The sequence below is a fragment of the Aquarana catesbeiana genome, linkage group LG04, assembly GCF_042186555.1.
Source record: "Aquarana catesbeiana isolate 2022-GZ linkage group LG04, ASM4218655v1, whole genome shotgun sequence".
NCBI classification, from domain to species: Eukaryota; Metazoa; Chordata; class Amphibia; order Anura; family Ranidae; genus Aquarana; species Aquarana catesbeiana.
This window is the reverse complement of record NC_133327.1, coordinates 203,202,776-203,228,550: the sequence shown is the minus strand read 5'-3', so window position 1 is coordinate 203,228,550 and position 25,775 is coordinate 203,202,776. Positions and strand designations below refer to the sequence as shown.

The following is a 25,775-nucleotide window of genomic DNA, read 5'->3' as shown; positions in this document are numbered from 1 at the left end:
TAAACAACTCCCAAATCCAATCCAGGTACTAGGTGATGCACAAGTAATCAAAAAGGTTTTTTTTTTTTACCTTCCCTGACTGAGCCAAATTCTCCTTCATTTGTATCTCACATTCTCTCCTTTGCAGACACTTCAGCTATCAATCGAGAAAACCGGTATAGGGCTAGGTGTGGCTAGATGTTGATTGACAAACTACAAGCTTATGAATAAGCAATGAGAATGTTGATGGCCATGCATCCTGTAACATCTTCTCATCTTAATTTACAGTAGTTCAAGTCAACATACATGCGCTAAGGTGAAAATGTCAATCTGGAGATCATTAATGCATATGAGGTATACTGAAAATACCGCATAAGCGGCTTATCCAGCCACAGCAAGGCAGGGGAGGGGCCAGGACGAAGCACGGAGCCTTTCACTCCACTGAGATGCGATGCACAGCTTATCCCTCCTGACAGGCAAACTTTGAGGCAATCTTTGGAGACTGTTATCAGATTGGTGCACTCACACACCTTGCAAATGTGAGTACCCTAATGTGGGGAGCTTTTATTCCAATAAACATTTATAAACGATATCACACTATCCAGTTTTTCTTTTCCTTTATTCCTAACTGTGGAGCTACTGCTGAAAACTGTGTATCTGGATTCCATCACTGAGCCGTGGGATGGCTCATAAGCTTGTTTAGATTCAGTCTCACAGCTGAGTCGCACGCTCTGAGGTGAGCGGCTGTCCCCGGGGGGGGGTCACTGGATGGCACTTGAGCATGGAATTCTGAGCACTAAGCACTAAGATTAATGCACGCACGTTGGATTTTTTATGAACTGTTTTTATGGACTTTATGTACATTTCTTTCATAAATTGGACTTTAATAACCACATATCACATCTTGGATTTGATATTCACACTCATTGTGTGGCACTTGGCACTTTGTTGTATTTTTTGCACTTATCACTGTGATATTATTTATATATTTTTTACACGGTAAATTTCAGATTATATAAATAATTTTTCATTCATTATATATACAGTTAGTAGTTTGAGCATCACTACTCTTATTCTAATGGTATACATCTAGTATTTTATTTACACATTGCACCTTATAATCACTTTTAAATTTTTTTTTTTTTTTTATACATATATCCTTTGTGCCTTGCTGTGGCTGGATAAGCCGCTTATGCGGTATTTTCAGTATACCTCATATGGATTAATGATCTCCAGATTGACATTTTCACCTTAGCGCAACGTATCTTTTGTATACATTGTATTGCATGGCATATGAAACGTGTTCTACGCGGGCAGCTAGGTGATTTCCACATTTGAGGCAATATACCATTGTGGCTTGCAAAATCCCCTTTTATCTAACATAGCCTACATGTTGGTGACAACTCTACTCTGAATTCAGCAGCTGTGAGACTTTATTGACACCCCTCACAGGAAGATGAATTAAGTGCATTTCACTGGCTGGCTCAATAGCTATTTGTGGAAATTTGCATGGGGACTAAGAGAAAAGGATCACACTGTAGAATAGATAAATGGTTCACAAAAAAGGTTTCTTTTCAGTAAGACGTGAAAATGTAAAATAGACTAACTTAGGAGCTAATTCTAGCCAGCTCAATAAATAGTTAATCTTAAAGGAGCTGTAAAGGCAGAAGATTTTTTATCTTAATGCATTCTATGCATTAGGATAAAAATCCTTTTGTGTGTAGCAGCCACTCTCAGCCCCCCTAATTACTTACCTGAGCCCCATCTCTCTCCAGCGATGTCCATGAGTATCTTAGCCGTCCGGGAATCTTCTCCTGATTGGCTGAGACACAGCAGTGGTGCCATTGGCTCCTGCAGCTATCAAAGTCAGCCAGCCAATCAGGGGAGAGAGGGGCGGGGCCGCGTCGGGGCTCCGTGTCTGAATGGACACATGGAGCTGTGACTTGGCTCCAGTGCCCCCATAGCAAGCTGCTGACTGTGGGGGCGCTCCATAGGAGGGAAGGCCCAGGAGCAGCAAAGAGGGACCTGAGAAGAGGAGGATCCGGGCTGCTCTGTGCAAAACCAACTGCACAGAGCAGGTAAGTATGACATGTTTGTTATTTTTATTTATTTTTTAAAACAAGACTTTACAATCACTTTAAGCTGGATGCATTTTTAAATGCGCTGAAAATAACTGGCTATTAGTGTTTTATAAGTCTTAACACCAGTGGCGGCTGGTGCTAAAAGTTTTTGGGGGGGTGCAAACAAACCGCTCCAGGAAGGTCCGCACTCACCATGGTCACGGCTTCCCTGATACAGCTCCCGTCCGCAGCTTCCGTGTTAACCTGGTCTTCTTTCCGCCTTCTGATTGACTGGGACATTAGTCATATTATCATTTTATTTTAAATTAAATCATTCTATGATTAGCTTTCCTATTGTTCAAAACTTTTTGGGGGCGGTGCCCCTGCGCCCCTTATGGACTGTAGATGTTACTGCAGTAGAGTGCCCATTCACCATGCTCAGATGCAGGCTCGAGCTAATTTATCTCCACTTCCTACAATTCTCTGGGTTCCTAGACTTACCCAGGGAGGATAAATTCCTCAGCTCCCCTCCCTGAGCCGCTCAGCGAGGCCACATCCAATGATGCAGATGCAGCTGGACAAGTGGTCTGCAGCCTGGGGAGTATCCCTCCACTATCGGAACCAGCAGCAGGGCAGGAGCTTAATAGCACACAGCTTTTCCAAAAGACCCAGCAACAGTTAGAAGCCACTCTACATTTGCTACTAAAGTATATCAGGTTCAATAGGGTGGCCCCCTTTGTCCTCATGCCTTGAACCCCTCCAACTGTTCCCTTGTGTTACCATAACTACCCTGGACTTTACTGAGAGATCTGCTGTTTATGAGGATAATTGCAAGTAGCTGTTTGTATTCTGAACCGTTTTACTGAAGTCATTCTCAGCTAGACTCCTTGTTGTTACAAAGTCTCATATAGACTATGCTATACATCCACACATTACTCTGACTGAGCCACAAAGACATTGCTGTGAGGAGTTAATGTTTGTGCAGCATTTATACTCTGTTTTGCATTATTCTGCAGGGCATGCATGCTCCTTTCAATCCCAAAATTGTTTTGCATTATTGCTTCCAGTTTTGCACCGCATTAGTAAACTGCAACAGTTACTCCATGGGGGAGATTTACTAAAACTTGAGAGTGCAAAATCTAGTGCAGCTCTGCATATAAACCAATCAGCTTCCAGGTTTTATTGTCAAAGCCTAATGGAGCAAGCTGAAGTTAGAAGCTGATTGGCTACCATGCACAGTTGCACCAGATTCTGAGTGCTCCAGTTTTAGTAAATCTCCCCACATGTCTGATCGTTCGACCGATTACCTATTCTATTAAAGATGCTCTATTAAAAATGATCTGTTAAATGCTTACATATAGCCAGCAAAGTGACTAGCCTCAGGTGATACACAGAGATGAAACAAATCCTCAGACTTAAAGTATTATTAAACCCATAACAGTAAAATCTGTCTGTGTATACAGTAAAGCATGCTTGTTCTACTCACTGTGGAACCTAAGGGGTTAATCCACCATATTGTGTAAAAAGGCTGTTTGATCATGTCTTCTCTGATCCTCCCCTTCTTCCTCAATCCCCAATCCAGCTCCTGATAAGACAGAGTCTTTGGAGTCACTCTGCACATGCTCAGTTTGGTGTGTATTGCCAGAGAGTTTTAATTTTCTTGCATGTGTTCAGAACAGGGCCAATCAGCACTGTCCAAACAGAGGGTCAGGGGTCCTGCAGCCTCATAGGACAGTCAGAGTAGAATGAAAACTCCTCCTACAAGCTTTAACCAGACACTGATAGAAGTCATGGGACTGCTATATACTGCTGATGTGAAAAGGTATGTCGTATGTTCATATGTACTAAAATAATTGCATTCCCATGTTCTATGTACTGTGGGAGACCAGATATAGTGAATGCAGGGCCCCAGGGTTAGTAACACTTTAAGTTGGACCTGTTTATCTGCAGCACTCTCTTCTCTATAGCCCTTCAAAGTCCAGAATTTATACAGCTTGTCTGAGCTTTCAGAAAGCAGGGGGCGGGGAGCTGAAGTTACACGCTGCAGACCTCAGGAGAGCTCTGAGATCTGATTAGAGGAAAGGGACCCACACACACCCCTTCACATTGCCCACAGGAACAGAGCTGAAGTTGTCAATCACAGGCTGTATGCTAAAGCTCTCTCACCTGCCACCATTTTATCTCTTGAAGTTGAGAAAAAATCAGATAGCAGAGGAACAAGGCAGCAGAGAGAAATCACACTTAGTGCTCTGGATTGAGACAAGTACACACTATAGTGGGATATGCTTTGTTTATATTTCATGGCAGAGGTTTACAACCACTATAAGTTACTATTTTTGGTTGTTACATGTATAATACTTTCTGACAAGTTAGTTCTAGTTCCTATTCCTGTTGTGATATACTCAAAAGTTTTCTCATGTAATATGGATGCCTTAACTTCTTAATCAAGCAGTCTTGAGAAGGACAAGGATGTCTCTTCTAACTCTACAACAGCCTTTTCTTCCACACCCTGGGGAGCCTGCAATGCTTTGTAGTGCTTGAATTCATATATTTGAGAAGTACATACGTGCTGCTAATCAGGAAGACTTACCTACTAGAAAGTTTGCTTTACTTATTAACTGCCTGCAATCAGAAGGACAGCATATTTTCCAAACTATACTAGCAGAAGGTGACAGAAGACCTCACTGCATTAAAGAACTTCTTTGAGTCTAAAGCAAAAATGGATGCAGAATGATATACATTCTTGCAATGTGGCCAGCATTTTTTCACAGCTTTGTGTTGGTTTTTCTTGTAAGTTTGGTGCACTAACAGATGAAACAAAAAGAGGCCAGCCAGTAGAAAAAAAACAAACTCAGCCCATATTAGAAAAATATTGCTCTCCGAACATAATTTAACTCTAACAAAGGCTATGACAATTGCAATCCAAAAACAAAACTGCAGGGACCTAGGCAAAAACCCTCAAGTCGGGCAACTGCTGGCACTATACAGGCTGTGAATTCAGGCTCTCCCTCGCATAAAGCACATATTCAGGTCCAATTCAAAGGAACAAGTACTGCTACATGTGTGGTTCAACAAACCACATTGCAAACAATGCAGTTTTTCCTGCACAGGATGATCAAGCCCTAAACCGTTACTAAACCCACAACAGTAAAATCAGGATGTATATGCAGTAAATCATGCTTGTTGTACTCACTGTGGAACCCAAGCGGTTAATCCTGCGCATTGTGTATAAAGGCTGTGTGTTTCTGTCTCTCTGTTCCTCCTCTTCTTTAACTGACTCCAACCCATCTACTGGTAGAACAGAGCATTAGGAGTCAGGCTGCACATGCTCAGTTTGGTGTGTATGTAGCACCCCCGTAGGGGCTGCTGAAAGTTGTGGTCCACCTGTTACTCTGCCCAGCCCAGCATTCACTTCCCAATCACCTTGAAGATAATGAACAGTCCATGTGCTTGTTTTTTGTATTTTCATTGAGGGATTTGAACTTGAATAGGGATGGGAATATATGGGATGCCCAGTAGAACTAACAATTGGTTGATTGTATCTCAACCAGTTGGGACTCCAGTTCAGTCCAGTCTCCAGTCTCTTCCAGCACAACACTTGCTTACAGACTCACTGTTTCTCTCTCTCTAATGCACAACACTTAACTCCAGGCACAGCTAGCACATGGTTAGGCCCAACACTGACTCAGTCAGGCCCTAGAAATTGCCATTTGTAGGCAGGGACCACGGGTCCCTTTTATGTAGCAAAAATAGAATAGAAAGTCAATACTGCTAGCTGTCCTCGGTGGACTACTGCTCCCAGTAAGCCCTCTTCAGGCCCCGTCATCCTTTCTGGCTACAGCTGCCCGACTGCACTGCCTGTGACATCACAGTTATTACTGCTGGCTCTGCACCCATCCCAGACTGCACACTGCCAGTCTTCTTTGGCATGCTTCCCCAGTCCTCCTGACTGTGCCTGTCACTCACCGGCCCTCCTGGCCACACACACCGGTGGTTCCCTCCTGAAGATTTGCCCGGCAGTACTAGCTCTCACTGTCCCCTCTGACTCCTCTTTGTGCCTCCTGTCCATACCCTTCATGCATTCTTGAAGGGATCCCAGGCCCAAGGTCACCCCACCAGACTGGGGAGCGCCCTCCAAGGGCCCCGACAGCCTAGTACTCCATCCTCAGTTCTTCCACCCGACAACTCCTCCTCAGCTGGGCTGACCCTGGGTATATCAAGGAGGCCTGCTCCCTGCCAATCCTAAATAGGGATTGGTCAGAGCTCCCTGAGACACCTGAGACAGCTCCACCTCTCTTCCCCTCCTATCTTCTAGAATAGGGCCCCAACAGCCTAGTAATCCATCCTCAGTTCTTCCACCCGACAACTCCTCCTCAGCTGGGCTGACCCTGGGTATATCAAGGAGGCCTGCTCCCTGCCAATCCTAAATAAGGATTGGTCAGGGCTCCCTGAGACACCTGAGACAGCTCCACCTCTCTTCCCCTCCTATCTTCTAGAATCCTTTAGAAGCCAGAGGGAGGCAACCGAGAAGCGATTTGTGAGCCACCTGCCTACTTTAAACCACTCCCAGCCCACACAGTTCAAAACAAACAGGCCTAGCTTCTAGCTAGGCCTGCCTAAATTTACCTGTAGTCGCCAAAAATCTACCTCTAGCACCTATCAAGGTAGAGAGTACTACATGTATTTGCTAGAGTTGTTTTTTTCTTGAGAGAGTGCATGTGATCAGCACAGGGCTAATCAGCACTGTTCCGACAATAAGGTCAGGGTAGAATGAAAACTCCTTCTACAAGCTTTAAGCAGATACTGATACAAGTCACAAGACTCCTGTATACTGTTGATGAGAAAAGGTATTTAGCTGTTTATATTTACTAAAACTATTGCATTTCCATTTTTAAAAAACGTCACTGATTGTTTCCGAGTAAACTGGAAGCCAGCTGTCCAGCCAGCTGGTTGCTCACGTTTCCCGGAGGGATGAGAAAGCCCAACTGCTTGTAAAAGCAATCGAATGGCTAGTTAGCCGATCAGATTGCTATTAGAAGAAATCCAACTGCTGGCTAAAAAAGGATACCGGGGTGATGCTGCAGCTGTAGGCATCATCCCAGTATAACCACCGAAAGTTCAGCAATGTACTGGATGTGAAGTTTTCAAGTGGGGAGGGCTGATTTGGAGTCTGAATGTTAAAGTGGGCCATTGACCACTTACACCAGGGCATTTTTGATTCCACCTAACTTTGGGGCAATTTTTCCTCCCACTGACCAAAATCACCAGCCATATTTCTCTCACTGACCAATGATGCAGTCTTATGTTGTAGGGCATTTTTTTTTTACTCACCAATAAAGACAAGAATTTTTCCTCTCACTGACCAATAACACCAGACATTTTGCTCTCATTGGCGCTGGGGCATTTCTTACATCCCACTGACACCAGCGCCATTTTTCTCTTTTTCTCCCATGTCAGGGCAATAATGGCAGGCATTTTTCTCTCACTGACCAACGTTGCAAAGCATTTTCCCTCACACTGACCAATAACGCCAGGCATTTTTCTCCAAATTATCACAAACAGCGGGCATTTCATTTTTCTCAAACTGCTCTATGATGGTCTTCATTTTTTCTCCCACTGACCACCAACAGTAGGAAATTTTTTCTTTCACCCATTGACCATGCATGTCATGCCATTTTTTCCCTTCCTTAGACTAGCAATGTAAGGGACAATATTACATAATCTTAGTTGTGGCAATCTTTATGCAGTGCTGTGTGTTACATAATAATGACAAAGTGTTTGTCGTTTCCACAGTTGCTGGTTACTAAACAGCCCCATAGTAGTACACGGAGTGCAGCAAAAGTGCAGTGTATACCGTGTGTAGACTGTAATTATCTGTACACCTTATACTATATACAGCTATTACAGACTTATTGGCTTTCATCAGAGCAATGCATGAAAATTATGGGGTAATGCTTGGGGACCACCAAGACAGTATAACCAGGAAAGTTCTGGCAAGGTGAGCTAAAACGAACAAGATATAACTCCAATACAGGAATCAAATTGTTCCACAAGATTATTCTTCAGCTTAGTTTATATTAAATAAAATAAATAACTTTCTTCAAAATGTGATGACCTCACTTAGTTGTGGGATCCATGTATCCTTTGTTTCCCTTTGTCTCCTGTTTGTATCTCAGACATTGCAGTGGTGCTTAGTAAATAATCAGGATAGTGGAATAATTTCAGACATTTCAGAAACCTGGCATCAGACACTGTCCCAATACTGCCAAACACCTCATTATGATATAAACATTTGCATTACCATTAAGATGTTCCACTAAGGCAATTGTGTGTCTATTGTTGCAGCAAAACAGCATGGTTTCTGAATAATTAGAGCTTGCCATACTTACCAAATTTGTTTACTTCTCGCACATACTGAAAGCGGCTGGATCAGACATATTGCTGGAATCCTATATGTAATGTTGCTTTTGTTGTTTTAGCTGTAATTACAAATCATTCATTTGAAATGTTTGTGAGCCTATGAAGACAGAACAACTACTAACACAAAGACAGTGTTGGATTGTAGAATCACAATTTACCTGGGGTAAAGGAAGAACAAATGAACATCTGTAAATTGTAAGAATATCTTATTTTTCAGAGCTATGATGTCTTAAAAACATCAGGACTTTTTCAGGAATAAAATGCATTCCTAAAATGTCAATGTTCTTGCATCGTTCTAAGATAGACATTTTTTAAGTTCAACCAAAGAAAAAAATAATAAAACACCTCATGCCCTCAAAACCCTAATGCCGCGTACACACAAGCGGACTGTCCGGCAGAAAAGGTCCGACAGAACGATTCCGTCGGACATTCCGATCGTGTGTGGGCTTCATTGGACCTTCATCGGACCTTTTTTGTCGAAAATTCCAACTGACCTAGAAATAGAACATGTTTCAAACCTTTCCGACGGACTCGAGTCCGATCAAAAAATCCATTAGTCTGTATGCTAGTCCGACGGACAAAAAAGGACGCAAGGGCAGCTTTTGGCTACTGGCTATGAACTTTTTCATTCTAGTCCGGTCATACGTCATCATGTTCAAAACGATCGGATTTTGGGTGATCATGTGTAGTCAAGTTCGTTTCGTTGGAACTCCGTCGCAACTCCGTTGAAAAGTCCTTCGGAGTTCAGGCGGACGAGAAGTCTGCTCGTGTGTACGCGGCATAACCCTCTCTTTATTCAGAGGGAGGCAAACAACACCTATAAAGTTGATCTAATTAGCTACAACAGGGAAAATCCATCCTGATCCTCTAAATCAAGCATACAGTATAATCCCTGGATCAATGTTTTACAGAATTATTTCATAGAAAAAACGAATAGCCTTTTATATTTCATGTATTAAGAAACATATTGAGTTCTTTTTTAAGCAACCTAGTGGGCTCAAATCTGCACCTATGGATGACCATTCTATATTTTATAGCTACGAAGAACACTTTTTAAATGTGGAGGTTCTCCTTATATTTTGTATTTCTACATTTCTTAGTCTCTAAGGACTCATGCACACAGGACATTTTTACAGCTACTGTTAGGGGCATCTGACGTTTTATTTAAACTGCCTCTAAATGCCCCCCCATGTTAGCCTATGTGTCCAGGCACACATAAACTGTCAGCGGCATTTGGAGGCATAAGCGTTTAGGGGCAGTAGAAAAAAATGTCAGCCTGTGCTTCCAGGAGCAGTAAAAATTAGCTGCAAAAATGAAAAACGCCCAAAAACGCCCCTAAACGCTGCTAAACACAGTAACAAACTGTTAGCCGTGTTAGTTGAGTTTAGCCATGTTTGCCATTTTTACATTATAGAGAGTGTTTTTACTGAAAAAAAGCCAAAAAACGCTAATGCCAAAAAACATGAAAAAAACGCCCATAAATGTTATTCAAAAACGCAGCTAACAATGCGTTTTTAATGCTGCTTTTTTTCTGGCAGTAGTGCTGGCGTTTTTAATACGTTATGTGTGCATGAGCCCTTACATTTCCTAACTTTGCTCTCTTAGGAGAAAAAGGATTCTCATTGTCAACGGTTATCCTGTCTGCACAGTTTGAATTATTAGGGATATGCCCTTTAACCACCAGTTTCCCTTTGTGATTGGTAACCATAAGGCCTGACTTTTTTCCATTGCTGATTTTGCAAAGCCTTCCTTTAGTAAGCATCTGCATATCTCAGTGTCAGAAACATGATGGCGCTCCATAGTGTAATCACCCTTAACTGTGACAGATTTAACGTTTTTCAAAAAGCAAATGCAAAAAAAAACCTTTATGATAAAGGTAAGGTGATGATTTATGAAAAGAGTCAGAATCATACAGTAATTTGGGAAGTTATACTGGCGGGGGGGGGGGGGGGGGGAGAAGGTGGTACAATACTGAGATCCAATGAACCCTGAAATTAGTAAAGAGATAGGAAGTTGCACAAAACAGTGTCACCCTTATATTTTCCAAAACTCATAAGTCAGCAACAAGTCTTCATATGAAACATCCTAAATCCTGAATCCTAAAGACATCTAACACAAGCAGGCATCACAAATAAAACAGCTCAGCTATATACACAGGAAGACATAAACATATTTACTAGGTTTACATAGCCTGTTAATGAGCAGATTGTACGTAACCATTAGCAGGATATCTCTTATGCAAGTCTGCTAACAGTCATTGTAAGATTACCATTAACCCTTACATTAAAAACCGTAACATAAACAGTACTTAGTAGAAATCTGGCAAAGCCAAAATTGCAGACAGATAATAAAGAATCACTTCCATTTCCGGATTTTATACAATTGTGTGAAATAATAAAATGGGTATATATATATATATATATATATATATATATATATATATGGGTATATGTTCATGCTTACATTTTTTTTACCAATCATGTTAGTATGAACTTCCAATACATCCCGCAACAGATGCTGTTAAAGCCAAGCTGATGCATGTAACCCTATCTGAGCAAAAAACACTTGGCAATAAAATGTACACGGAAGCTTAAGAGCCTGTTGATAAGCTTTTGTCTGCTGGGTTGTGCAGAATACTGCCCCACGGCCCAGTCTCCGAAGGGAGGGGATCATGCTCTGCTTCAGTAGGTCACAGTATATGTTGGCATTCATGGTTCCTTCAATGAACTGTAGCTCCCCAGTGTCGGCAGCACTCATGCAGCTCCAGCCCCAGACCATGACACACCCACCACCATGCTTGACTGTAGCCAAGACACACTTGTCTTTGTACTCCTCACCTGGTTGCCGCCACACACGCTTGACACCATCTGAACCAAATAAGTTTATCTTGGTCTCATCAGATCACAGAACATGATTCCAATAATCCATGTCCTTAGTCTGCTTGTCTTCAGCAAACGGTTTGCGGGCTTTCTTGTGGATCATCTTTAGAAGAGGCTTCCTTCTGGGATGACAGCCATGCAGACCAATTTGATGCAGTGTGCGACGTATGGTCTGAGCACTGACAGGCTGACCCCCCACCCCTTCAACCTCTGAAGCAATGCTGGCAGCACTCATACCTCTATTTCCCATAGACAACCTCTGGATATGACGCTGAGCCACTCAACTTCTTTGGTCGACCATGGCGAGGCCTGTTCTGAGTGGAACCTGTCCTGTTAAACCACTGTATGATCTTGGCCACTGTGCTGCAGCTCAGTTTCAGGGTCTTGGCAATCTTCTTATAGCTTAGGCCATCTTTATATAGAGCAACAATTCTTTTTTTTTAGATCCGCAGAGAGTTCTTTATCATGAGGTGCCATGTTGAACTTCCAGTGACCAGTATGAAAGAGTGAGAGCGATAACACCAAATTTACCACACCTGCTCCCCATTCACACCTGAGGCCTTGTAACACTAACGAGTCACATGACACCGGGGAGGGAAAGTGGCTAATTGCTCCCAATTTGGACATTTTTACGTAGGAGTGTACTCACTTTTGTTGCCAGCGGTTTAGACATTATTGGCTGTGAGTTGAGTTATTTTGAGAGGACAGCAAATTTACACTGTTATACAAGCTGTACACTCACTACTTTACATTGTAGCAAAGTGTAATTTCTTCAGTGTTGTCACATGAAAAGATATAATAAAATATTTACAAAAATGTGAGGGGTGTACCCACTTTTGTGAGATACTGTGTATCTGCTATTGCACTGATCTGGTTATTTTCTAGCGTGGGTTACCTTTGTATTTTATAACACAAGCGATGTTAGTAGAGCAATTTTTCCTGCTCCAGAACACACCGGTCAGCTGATCTGATGCCGGCTTCTGACAGACAGGGAGCTGTACACACGGGCCCGAAAGTCAGCCAGTTCCAGCCAAACCTACCGTTTTCAGCTGACTTTCAGCTATGTGTACCCAGCACTAGGCTTGTATGGGAATGCACAACCCAGAGAACAAAAGGTTGTCAATAGCCTCTTAAGCTTCTGTGTACATTTTATTGCCAAGTGTTTTTTTACTAAGATTGGGTAACACGCATCAGCTGGCTTTAACAGCATCTAATGTTCATACTAACATGATTGGTAAAAAAAATTTAAGCATGAACATATACCCGTATATATATACCCATTTTATTATTTCACACAATTATATAAAAATCCGGAAATGGAAGTGATTCTTTATTATCTTTTTGCAATTTTGGCTTAGCCAGATTTCTGCTAAGTAGAATATTGTTGTCTCCGCGCTCAGGATAATAGGTTGAAGCCTCCCCTAATTTGCTCCCTAAGGGGACTAACAATATTGATAATGCAAGAAAATGGGGTGTATGACGCTACCCTGATTCTATCAAAATAGGGAATACAGAAAACTGTTGATAGGAGCAGTCTCCCTGATGTGCAAAAAGTATGCTCCCTTACCTAATTGATAGTACTAAATAAAAGTAAATATGGATATCCCAGATTTACCTACACAGAAAAATATATAAATATATGGTCACAAAAAATACATATAAATGTGTATATAAAAATACAAATAAAAAGCTGTCAAAAATGATATAATGAATTAGTTCTATATACCCGTGATATACATAAAAACCTAATCACACATAAATTATGAGAGTGCTGTGAAGTCCACAAATATGAAAAAATTTCAAGTAATGCCAAAAAATATAATAAATAGAAATAAAAATAAATTCAAATTGATCAAAGTCAAGCAAAAAGTTCTTGGTGACCCTTGTGCTCAAAAATCCAGGTGACTTGTGTGCTTTCCCTTTCGGGTCCCCACTCACCAGCTCCTATTACCCCTGCAGGGGTGATAGGCATGTATGGTTATCCGTGAGTGATGTCAGCAATCCATCCGTGGCTCGACAAGCCTCTGCAGCTTACTCCACTAGCTCAGATCATCAAGATCGATCCTTCAGTGCCCGTATCAGAGTATAATAAATAGCAGATTCCCAAGGAATGGTCTGCGACAAAGTACTCTGAATTAGTGGGTCCTACTCTGAAGGGGAACAGTTCTCCCACATAGAGGAGTTCAGCTCCCATGGTTGAGACAAAGGATCTTCCATTCTATTACTAGAGTAGGACCCACTAATTCGGAGTACTTTGTTGCAGACCATTCCTTGGGAATCTGCTATTTATTATACTATACACCTCTTGAGATGCCGGGTCTAAATGTTTGGCAAGCTGCCTGTTTGTATAACACCCCCAAACACAGAGGAGGCAACACCCCCAACCACAGAGGAGACTACACCCCCAACCACAGAGAAGGCAACACCCCCAACCACAGAGGAGGCTACACCCCCAACCACAGAGGAGATATCATCACATCCTATAGGGCACCAAGGGGTGGACTTGTTGGGAGACCATCTGGACCTGGAGAAAGGCCTTGGCTGGGCTAAAGCCAGAAGCGCTAATGATCCCTTGTAATGAGGGAACAACTGGAGCTGGTAAGCGAGCCTTTCAGCTGTTGGTGGAGGCAGTGATATCTAAATAACTTCGGTGGTGGATGATGGAGATTGTTATTAAGAGTTACTGTTACATCACTTATGGACTGATTTTCATTTATTTTCACATTGATGTCATATTATTTGTGGATTGTCTGAATCATTTTATGTCTTTTATATATGATTGAATAGCGCAACCTATATATTTCCTATGTTTGTATAAGGTCGCTGGTGCACATTTGGTGTGAAGAGTTTGTATTCACGGTGAACTACAAGAGTTTGAATTTGAATTTTTCACTGGACTCTAATTTGATAATATTATGACTCATGCGCTCTTTATAAATTTATGATTTATGTGATAGCGCAACACAATTTTTTGAAACAATCGCTTGTTAGTACAACAATCTGTCAGGTTTTTTTGGGATTGACCCGCTGGGTTTAACTAAAAAAATATGTTGTGTACCAGGCTTTAGGGAATGCAAATCCTGCATTAAGCAGGTCAAATATAGGTTAGAAGAAGGCCAACTGCAGGTCAAATGCATCTGTCAATGATTTCTGAGTGATCTCAGAAGCACCTCAAACTGATGCTATTGATAAAAGCCCAAAGCCTGACGACACAGGCCGTTAATCTGCCACTGAATACCTAATATAATTTGAGATAACAAGAAAACACATACTCCTATAAGGAAAACACCTAATCTTATATGAGGTTTGATATCATACAGAAAAGCACATCAAAGCACAAATCCTCCTCCCAACTCTCAACCACATTCCCTGGGCCTAAAGTACCCAATAACACCTAATGTATATTTACTTCCATCCAATGGTCATAGGCTTCAGTAAAAATCTTTTGTTCCCACGGACCTTTATGTTACTGTCTCTTCATTCTATGCTGCCTCGAGAGACAGCCACATAGAATAAGATCCAAGAAGACTTTACCAAAGACTGTCAACAATGCAGAGTAGAATGGAGTAAAGTATGCATCTGGGGCACAGGAGGGTGAAGTACTTTAGATTAGGAGGGGAGCAAAATAGGATAAGTGCATGTTGTCACCATTTGACTCCTCCCCTCTTCCTGATGCAAATATAACTTTAGAACAATAAAAGATGTTAGCATTTTGTAGAAAGTCAAAAACATAATCGACCTGTTAAAGATGCAAAGCATGTATATTGTACAATAAAATGTGCTTTAATGAGAATCCTACTATTAGTTTATGAACTATGCATGGTATTCATTAATACACAATTAAATTAAATTTTCAATGCAAGCAGTATAAGTACCTGAATGTGACTTGGTATCAGCATTATTCAGTACCCTGTACAGCAATTCAGAAAATGAAGCAGCACAGGGAGCCAATCTGTTTATGTGATGACAAGAAGCATGCTAATAGAAGGAGCAAGTAAAGTAACAGAAAGTCATACTTATTCACATAAAGAGGAGAGTCCGTGATGGTGATGGTCCGAAGAACTGGATATAATGAGTCTGGCTTTCATTCAGTCTTAAAGTGGTTCTAAATGCTGAAGGCTTTTTTTTACCTTTATGCATTCATGCATGAAGGCAAAAAACATCTAGTGTGCAGCTTCCCCTCAGCCCCCCTCAATACTTACCTGAGCCCCATCCTAATACAGCAAAGTGCACAAGAGCAGAAATTCTCCCGGGTCCCTGTCTCCTCATTGGCTGAGACACATCAACAAGAGCCATTGGCTCCTGCTGATGTTTGTTAATCACAGCCAGTGAGGAAAGAGCGGGGGGTGGGGCCGAGTGCCCCCAGAGCAAGCAGCTTTTTCTGGGGCACTCAGCAGGGGCGAGGGGCCAGGAATGCCAGCAGGGGACCAGAGAAAAGGAGTATCGGGTCTGATCAGTGCAAAACCACTGCACAGAGCAGGTAAGTACATGTGATACTCGAAAAAATTAGAATATCGTGCAAAAGTTCATTTATTTCACTAATGCAACTTAAAAGGTGAAACTAATATATAAGATAGACTCATTACATGCAAAGCAAGATAGTTCAAGCCGTGATTTGTCATAATTGTGATGATTATGGCTTACAGCTCATGAAAACCCCAAATCCACAATCTCAGAAAATTAGAATATTACATGCAATCAATAAAACAAGGATTGTACATAGAACAATATCAGACCTCTGAAAAGTATAAGCATGCATATGTACTCAGTACTTGGTTTGGGCCCCTTTTGCAGCAATTACTGCCTCAATGTGGCGTGGCAAGGAAGCTATCAGCCTGTGGCACTGCTGAGGTGTTATGGAAGACCAGGATGCTTCAATAGCGGCCTTCAGCTCTTCTACATTATTCGGTCTCATGTCTCTCATCTTTCTCTTGGCAATGCCCCATAGATTCTCTATGGGGTTCAGGTCAGACAAGTTTGCTGGCCAATCAAGCACAGTAATCCCACGGTCATTGAACCAGGTTTTGGTGCTTTTGGCAGTGTGGGCAGGTGCCAAGTCCTGCTGGAAAATGAAGTCAGCATCCCCATAGAGCTCGTCTGTGAAAGGAAGCATGAAGTGCTCTAAAATCTCCTGGTAGACGGCTGCATTAACCCTAGACTTAATGAAGCACAGTGGACCAACACCAGCAGATGACATAACTCCCCAAATCAACACAGACTGTGGAAACTTCACACTGGACCTCAAGTATCTTGCAGTGTGTGCCTCTCCATTCTTCCTCCATATTCTGCGTCTTTGGTTTTCAAATGAGATGCAAAATTTGCTCTCATCAGAAAAGAGGACTTTGGACCACTGAACAACAGACCAGGCCTGTTTTTCTTTAGCACAGGTAAGAAGCTTCTGACGTTGATTGTTGTTCGGGAGTGGCTTGACTAGAGGAATACAACATTTGAAGCCCATGTCCAGGATGCGTCTGTGTGTGGTGGCTCTTGATGCACTGACTCCAGCCTCAGTCCACTCCTTGTGAAGTCCCAAACACTTTTGAATGGCCTTTTCCTGACAATCCTCTCTAGGCTGAGGTCATCCCTGCTGCTTGTGCACCTTTTTCTTCCACACTTTTCCCTTCCACTTAACTTTCTATTAATGTGCTTTGATACAGCACTTTGGGAACATCCAACTTCTTTTGCAATTACCTTTTGAGACTTTCCCTCCTTATGGAGGGTGTCAATTATGGTTTTCTGCACAACTGTCAGGTCAGCAGTCTTTCCCATGATTGTGATTCCTACTGAACCAGACTGAGAGACCATTTAAAAGCTCAGGAACCCTTTGCAGGTGTTATGGCTTAATTAGCTGATTAGAGTGGGACACTTTGAGCCTAGAATATTGCACCTTTTCACAATATTCTAATTTTCTGAGACTGTGGATTTGGGGTTTTCATGAGCTGTAAGCCATAATCATCACAATTATGACAAATCATGACTTGATCCATCTCATATATTAGTTTCACCTTTTAAGTTGCATTAGTGAAATAAATTAACTTTTGCACGATATTCTAATTTTTCGAGAAAAATACCGCCTGCAAACCGCCCCTAAACAGCCTCCGCTGTTTGTTCAGTGTGAAAGCCCGAGGGCTTTCACACTGAAGCGGCGCGCTGGCAGGACGGTAAAAAAAGTCCTGCGAGCCGCATCTTTGGAGCGGTGAAGGAGTGGTGTGTTCACCGCTCCTAAACCGCTCCTGCCCATTGACATCAATGGGACAGCGCGGCTATACCGCAGCAATACCGCTGCTATATCTGCGCTGTACGAGTGGTTTTAACCCTTTTTCGGCCGCCAGCGGGGGTTAAAAAACTTTTGCTTTGTTTATATGTTTAGCTGGAGTTCTGGTTTAAATGCAAAACAAACTCTGTATACTGTTTAATGTAAAAATGTAATAAAATAGCTGCCTTCTAAATGGTGCTATAAAAGGTAGGCACTCTGTGCTGTAACAATAGTGTGTCATTATAACTGAATTGCAAATGCATAAAATGACTTTATAATCTAATCTATACAATGTAAAGAAATTGTACGTCTGCAATACTTCGTTTCACAATATCTTGAATCACAATAGCAAGTACTACAGTAGAAAGGAAACAAAAAAAAAACCCCATCAAGCAATATAAAGGAAGCAAACACTACAGACCTGCTTGAACTGGTCACTTGAAGAAGCCATTGTTTATGGTCACTAGGTTACAAATAAGCCCATTTTTACAACCCCCAATTATTTATTCTGCTTCACCAAGCAATTTTAGTATATAGGTAAAAATGTGTTTCACTTTTCTCTTTTGCTGTTGATTCCAACAAGCCTCTACCAGTATGGTATGTACAGTAAATGATAGGCGACTATTAGCACCAGTTTTTGTTGGTTCAGCAGTGGGCTAGGTACATTGTTGTTGTCCCTTTATAAGACATTTGTGTAGTGTCACTTTCATCATATTATATGCCTGCTTTAAAGATCATTGTGAACTGAGCACAAGCTAAAAAGTGCAGGAAACAGCTTACAACAGCATTAGATCCTTATCTATCCTGTGTGTTTACAAGCTAATGCTTGAAACTTAAAGGGGTTAAAAAACACCTGGCAGTGACCGGCCCCCCAGCCAACCATTTTACTTACCTAAACCCTTGAACTTCATCTGGTGGGGACTCGCTCTTCCTCTGGGCTCTTGATTGGATAGATTGATAGCAGTGCAGCCATTGGCTCCCGCTGCTGTCAATCAAATCCAATGACGCGGGGCCGAGTCATACATTCGGCGGCTATGGACACCGAATGATGGACTCGGGAGTGCACCCGCAACTTCTCCTAAGGGGTTATCTGATGTGGGGAGAAGCCGCGAGAGCCGCCGAGGGACCCCAGAAGACAGTGTTCGGGGGCCACTCTGTGCAAAATGAGCTGCACAGTGGAGGTAAGTATGACATGTTTGTTTTTTTTTTTTTAATAAACAAAGCTTTACAATCACTTTAACCAACATGTTTTCTATTGTTAAAATGCATAAAAACACAAAATAGCTTAACATTATGAGTATATTTATAAAGCAGTCAGTGGCACAAACACTATATATTCACTGCAGCTGAGTCTTGCGCATGTCTTTTAGGGCTCACTGACATGGTGGATTGCTTTTCAGAGGTTTTTTACCTCTCACATCATCTGTTTTAACCCTCAAAATGCCAATCCACCATGTCACGGCTGTGTGCATTGCACACAGTTGTAGAGCGGTTGTGGTGCAGCCCTGTTCAGTAGAATGCGACATGCTATTTAATTTTTGCCACAGCATTTGTACAGCCCTGAGCAGGCATTTCTGTGTTTAGGTGGATAAAAGTGTTACATAGCAGGGCAACAAGTATGCCTTATTTTAATTCTCTGGAACCTAGCAGTGGGTGGTGCCCTAAAGACCCACCTAAATTCTCAAACCTGGGACCTTCAGGGTTCTGCTTCTCAGATGGTCCTCACTGGCCTACCTCTTCCCATAGACTGGACTGACTAGCCTCCACCTTCCTAGGTTTTTATCGCTCTCCTGCCATAATAATGATTGACAGAGAGTATGCCCAGCAACCTGAGGGTGGGATAAATTAACCTCTTTATGACCATCTATGACACATATGTGCAGTGGAAAAAGGGCGGACTTTAATGCCCACACACCACACGCATACGTCTCTGTTCTGCTCACCGCTTGCCCTCAACACAAAGACAGCTTTCAGCTCAGGCTACAGATCAGTAGCCAACGGGACCAGCTTTCGAACACATGACCACTGTCACATGGCCACATGATCACCCCCAGGCGTTCCAAACTGTTTAAAGGGATGGTGGGAAGGGCCTAATAAAGGGCTACTGCATCAACACTGCACATGGAATGATCTTCTTTTATGCAAGCCTCAAACTACAAACATTAATGGTTAAGTTAAGTTTTTTAAAACAAAATCAGCACTGGGGACATTTTTTACAATCAGTGTGATGTGTTCCTTGTGCTGCTAGCCCCTGGTTTAGTAGAAATTCTCCTCCTCTGCCACGTGACTTTCCACTCTCCAACCCCTCTGCTGTAATCTTCCAGTGCAAGAAGGAACCAAGGGACCCATGGAAAGTACTCATCAAAAGTGCAGACTATGCCCATCCCTTGCACACACCTCCTTTAATAATAGAAGCCGTACTATCGCTTCTATGAATGAAAAAACAATCTATGAATGGAAGACGCAGAATTTTCAATTATGCACCTGTCCTCTATCTATAAATCACGCTGATACAAAGAAATGTCCCTTGAGCTGATTTTTTTTTTTTCTTTTACACTAGACTTAACATTTAATATCACTATTGGTACACTTTAAGTCAGGTTACCAAGATTCTATGACAGAAAAATAATGACTGGATAAAGGAACATAAAAAAAAAAATGAGACGTCAACTGACGCTATGTTTCTCTTTAATGTAAGAGCACTGGTGCACTTTAAGGTGCTGCTGTGATACACTTGGTTTCCTATCTCTTTGTGTGTGCACAGAAAATAAAAAGATACAAGGGATATTTTATTTCTGAACTACTACATTCAGTTATAATAAAGCTATATTAGTATTGTGTTTTGCAGTGCAGGAAGGGACAGAGCCTACTGTACTGCTTTACCAGTGTTAGTGTATATTCAACTTTGCATCATAATGCAGCAAAATAATTTCACATATAAATATAGCTGAGGAATTGCACAAACAGTAACAGTTTAGCATTTCCATGGCTACCTATACAAAGATAAACGACTTTCATAGAATTAAATATGGATTTTTGTCAGGAACAGGGAGTGCAGCTCTGAATCATTTTGTGCAGGGGATTTCTCTTTCTCAGGTGTCCTAGTTATATATTGGATACATTGTGTGCACAGTTTGCATTCACAGTTATCATAATATACAAAAGCCAAGGTGAGACTGAACCTGACAGCTAAAAGGTGCCCACGCACATTTTAATCCAATCATCTCAATATTTGTTTCTGGTAAAAAAAAAAAAAAAAAAAAAAACAAGGCATGTGCAAGAATACTTTTATTCACTTTCATATGATTTTTTGGTTGGCTATAAAAGGACGGATTGGGACAATTTGTCTTCAATGGGCTGTATTATTTAGTTTAGAGCACGCAAACTGAGAAATGCAATTCTGATCATATTTGGACACATGTGACACCATAGAAAGATAATTATCACAAATATAATCAAAAATTCTGATCACATCCAAAGAACATTTATGAAAAGGATATTAGTGTTCAGTAGACTCACACAATACAACAATACTGATACATTAAAGCTCAACTCCGTCCTAAACCTTCAATCCAGGAGTGTCCCACTTTCTTCTCATCACAATATGTCCTTGTTCTTCCACATTAAAGGAAGCCCAATGTTGTTAAGCCCATAAGCCTGTGAGTGCAGGGCGTAATGACCCCACCTTTCATTCACATTGTATTTCTGCAGAGTACTGCACTGATGTAAATCACATCAGCACTGCTCTCTGCATCTCTTATTTCCTGCCATCAGCCAGAGCTGTAGTTTCTATAACTCATTTTACAGTTTCTCCTTTTCTTTGTTGTAGGAAACCTGAAATGTTGAAATTTAAAAAGTGAAATAAGAGAATGAGTCATATCAGTTCTTTTTTACCTTTATGGCATAGTCCAACATGGGAAACAGTGAGGTTGATTCACTTAAAGAGTTTTTATTAACCCAAAAAAAATTGATCCTGTTCCTTTAAAGCATGATATATGACACAGTGCTTGTCCTGTCTCTTTTTGTCCCCTGTAACACCTAAAAAAACCTGGCTGATCCTGCCAGTTTCTCCCCACCCCTCTGTAAACTGACCACGGTGTATCATGGCTGCTGAGCCCTGACACCGTGGTCAGTTTACGTGCCTCCATCATCAGCAACCTGCTATCTGCTCTCCTCTCCCCGCTCTGTCTGTGTGTGAGCCGCCCCTCCCCCCTCCTACTGCTCTCATAACACTAACCTGTATACGCCATCAGCACTGCCTCCTATTGCAGTGTCCCCCTCTGTGAATGATTTATAAATATAAATGCTGTAAATACCTAATTTAAGAGCCGAGATTGCAATCACATGACCAGCCAGTTCTCTCTCCCTCTCTTCCTCCCCTCCTCCTCCCCTCCAGACTGACGTCAGCAGAGGAATCTCAGCCCCGCCTACTGCATCTCTCAGAGGAGGAAAGGAGAAAGATGGATAGTCATGTGATCGTAATCTTGGCAGTGAAATTAGGTATTTGCAGCATTTATTTTTATAAATCATTCACAGAGGGGGATACTACAATAGGAGGCAGTGGTGATGGTCTATACAGGTTAGAGTGGCTTAACAACCATTTTAATGGCCATACACAGGATCCGTCCGAGGAAGAATCGTACGATTTTCGGATTGTGTGTACACCACTTTCGAGAGCCAATCACGATAGTTCATCTGATATTATTCGATCGGACAAGCACGAAAATGTTCCTCATACGATACCAGATCGTACGATTTTTGTTCAGTCAGTATAGTTGTCGTCTGAAAATACAATACAAATACACTACAACACATGACATCACTTCCGATTTTTTTTTCTTTCGTACGAGAATTTTCGTGACTTTAGTTACCTATTCAATTTATACTTGCGACTATTAAGCGAAAAAAGTCGTACGATCTGTTGTACGATATTTGGATCATGTGTACGGGCCATTAGTAGCGAAAGCTGTTTATTTAGCAATGTGAAATGTACTGTATCTTTCAAAGTGAACGTTAGAAACAAATGTAAATCAGTGTTCACTTTCGATAACCAACCATATGTTAGCACATATCCATTTTTATTTTTGCAATTTTCCACAAAGTGAGCACAGGTTCACCTTACTTACCAACATTCACTTAACTAAATGATATAAAATAAATACTGTGCGGGGGGACAGGAGGCGGAGCCTAGCAGAGCAGACATGCATTATTAGAGCTCCACACCGCTGAGGAGAGAAGAGAAGGACAAAGCGGAGCCTGCAGGCTCAAAAGGTATCCATTTGAACCCTTTTGCCCCAGGGAACAAACTGTGAAAGTTTGGGCAGGAAATATGGTACTGGGAGGAAACCGTGGCAGAAATAAAAATCACCTCACAAAGAGCTCACAGGCACTCACTGCAACTAAAGCAGCTCCAGTCACCTCACAATATACAGCACCAGGGCGCTCTCACAGACAGAAAATGTCACAGCAAGACTCTCCATTTGAGTCAGATACAGAACAAATCCTCTCACAAACTTCTCCACAAGCCTCCTCAGTATCCCCAGTAATATTATTACAATTTGAAAAGATGCTTCATAAGGCTTTAAAACAAACCTCAGACCAAATAACAAAAAGCCTAACCAAAGAAATAAGAGAGCTGGGAAACCGCACCGCAGCCTTAGAAATAAAAATTGATGAAATTGAAATTACAACCCAAGAAAATATAACAGAGTTGGAACAATTAAAAGAAGAGAATTTAATACTTCAAACTAAGCTTGAAGATTACGAAAATAGAGCCAGACGTTCAAACTTGCGCATAAGGGGAATACCTGAAACTGTGACAGACCTGCAATCTACTATTACTGCTCTATTACAAGAACTAAAGCCAGATATCCCTATTGAACGTTTAGAACTGGACAGAATACACAGAGCCCTCACAGCCAAAAAGAAAGACGGACCCCCACATGATATAATCACAAAATTTCATTATTACAGAACGAAAGAACAAATACTAATTGCTGCAAGAGAAAAAAAGGAACTTAATTTTCAAGGACACAATTATCAAATTTTTGCTGACCTATCCCAACTTACTATTACTAAAAGACGATCCATGAAACCCCAACTAATGGAACTGCAATGCCACAACATTATGTATCAATGGGGCTTCCCCTTTTCAGTCAGATTTAATTACCAAGGTACAATTTACAGAAGCAGATCAGCAGATGAACTACAACAAACCCTTTTAAAATTAAATCTGACAGAACCCACAAGCAGCAACACCCCCACACGCAGAAGAATGGCATCATCTTCACCTTCAGGCAGTACCCAGAAAATTTCAGAACAAAATGGGAATCATCATTCTCACAAAAGAGGCCGTTATGCCACATCATCCATGGACCAAGAAGATTCAATGGACTGACATCCTAATTCCTGATATCTCTTCATTTATTATACTAAGAGATGGTTCTCTATAAAAAACCTGTATTTATAACTGAATGTAACTGCATTCTGATAGTCACACACTGTATGGGATCAAGTTACATTCCAGTTATATTTCTTATTACTTCTGATTCATATAGCCTTAGAATATATAAGTGAAATAAGGAAATTCTTGTTCAGTTATATATTTTCAGGTAATAACAATAGATTTATTACTTTTTAGGACAAATATGTTCAATAATCCAGAAGTAATGGAAGCTTTTTCTTTCTTTTCTTAAAACAAATATATTAGTACCTAACTAGTTCCTAGAACTATGTTTTTGTTTCTTCTAATCTGAAGCAATACAACCTCAATTTTATGAGTTAACATATCTAAACAGTTACATATGAATAAAATATGTAATTGTTTACTCTAAAAGGGTTAAAATCCCAAAATAATTCAAACTATCTTCATCAATACCAAAGTTATTAACAGTACCTTTCTAACTGAATTATTTAGCCTAGGGCAAGACTAACCATATACAACCACCCTGGAATAAATAATTTCAACAAAAACTATATTCTGCACTCCAATTAATGAATCATCATTTTGATGTCTTTTGACATAGCACTTCTATCCTGTAAGCGGAAGATCCGTGTACCCCCATTAGCCCTCCTCATTCTCCCAACCATATTATGTGGGAGTGTGACAAAGGCACTTATTCCCCTGAGAGAGATATCTATTCTCTTTCACGGGTAAATTGTGATTACTTGCAAAAAATAATTTATACAAAGTATCATCTAATCTCATATGTTTTTTGTTTACTCTTTACTCCCGAATTCACTGGTTTCTTTTCTATCTTTTCATCTCTTCAGTCCACACAGGTTGATCTGCGCAGTCAGCTCTGCATAACAAAAAGTAAGTCAAAACTATTTGATCTGTTGCCATGGCACCACTGAATATACTTTCCCTGAATGTTCAGGGAATAAATGTCCCTCAAAAAAGGACCAAAGCCTTCCGTACTTTCCATAACAAGAAGGCTCACATAGTATGCCTCCAAGAAACACACTTCACCAAAGATTCTACTCCAAAATATATTTCTCCTTTTTATCAACAAATTTACACGGCTTCTGCCTGTACCAAACAAAGGGGTACTCTAATTGCATTTCACCGATCCACACCATTCACCTTATCATCAGAAATTAAAGACCCAGAAGGTAGATACCTGATACTCATGGGTTATATAATGGATACAGCAATCACGGTGATTTCCTACTACGCTCCTAACAAACAACCTACACCATTCCTCTCACATATATTACAAGTGATTAATACACACAAAATAGGAACAGTGATAATGTGCGGGGATTCGAACCAGGTCCTCCTCCCATTTCTAGATAAATCACCTTTTACACCATCCAAAATAACCTCTAGATTACCTTTTTCTCAACTTCTTTCCAAATACAATCTGGAAGATTCGTGGAGAGAAAGTAACACAATGAAAAAGAAATTCACTTATTTCTCGCACCCTCATCAAACCTTCACCAGAATAGATCATATTTTTCTAACAATAGGAATGATACCAGAAATTATTGCATCAGATATAATTCCGATTCCGTGGTCTGACCATAATGCAGTATACACTACTATAGCCTCAGCCATACCAAAAGCGCATGACCCAACGTGGTACTTACCGGAAATAATGCTCAAACACCCACTACATCAGATGGCCATTGAACAAGCTTTAAAGGAATACATATCAATTAATAATACAACAGACATTT

At 41.1% G+C, this 25,775-nt stretch overlaps 1 long non-coding RNA gene across 1 annotated transcript in view; it reads right to left on the bottom strand.

Moving 5' to 3' along the window:
• Positions 1-8,425: 8,425 nt before the first annotated feature.
• The window catches only part of LOC141139728 (uncharacterized), an 84,988-nt gene continuing 67,638 nt past the window's right edge, over positions 8,426-25,775 (bottom strand). Inside the window, exon 3 of the long non-coding RNA XR_012243793.1 lies at positions 8,426-8,518. This is a non-coding gene — a long non-coding RNA (uncharacterized lncRNA). The remainder of the gene's footprint in view (positions 8,519-25,775) is intronic.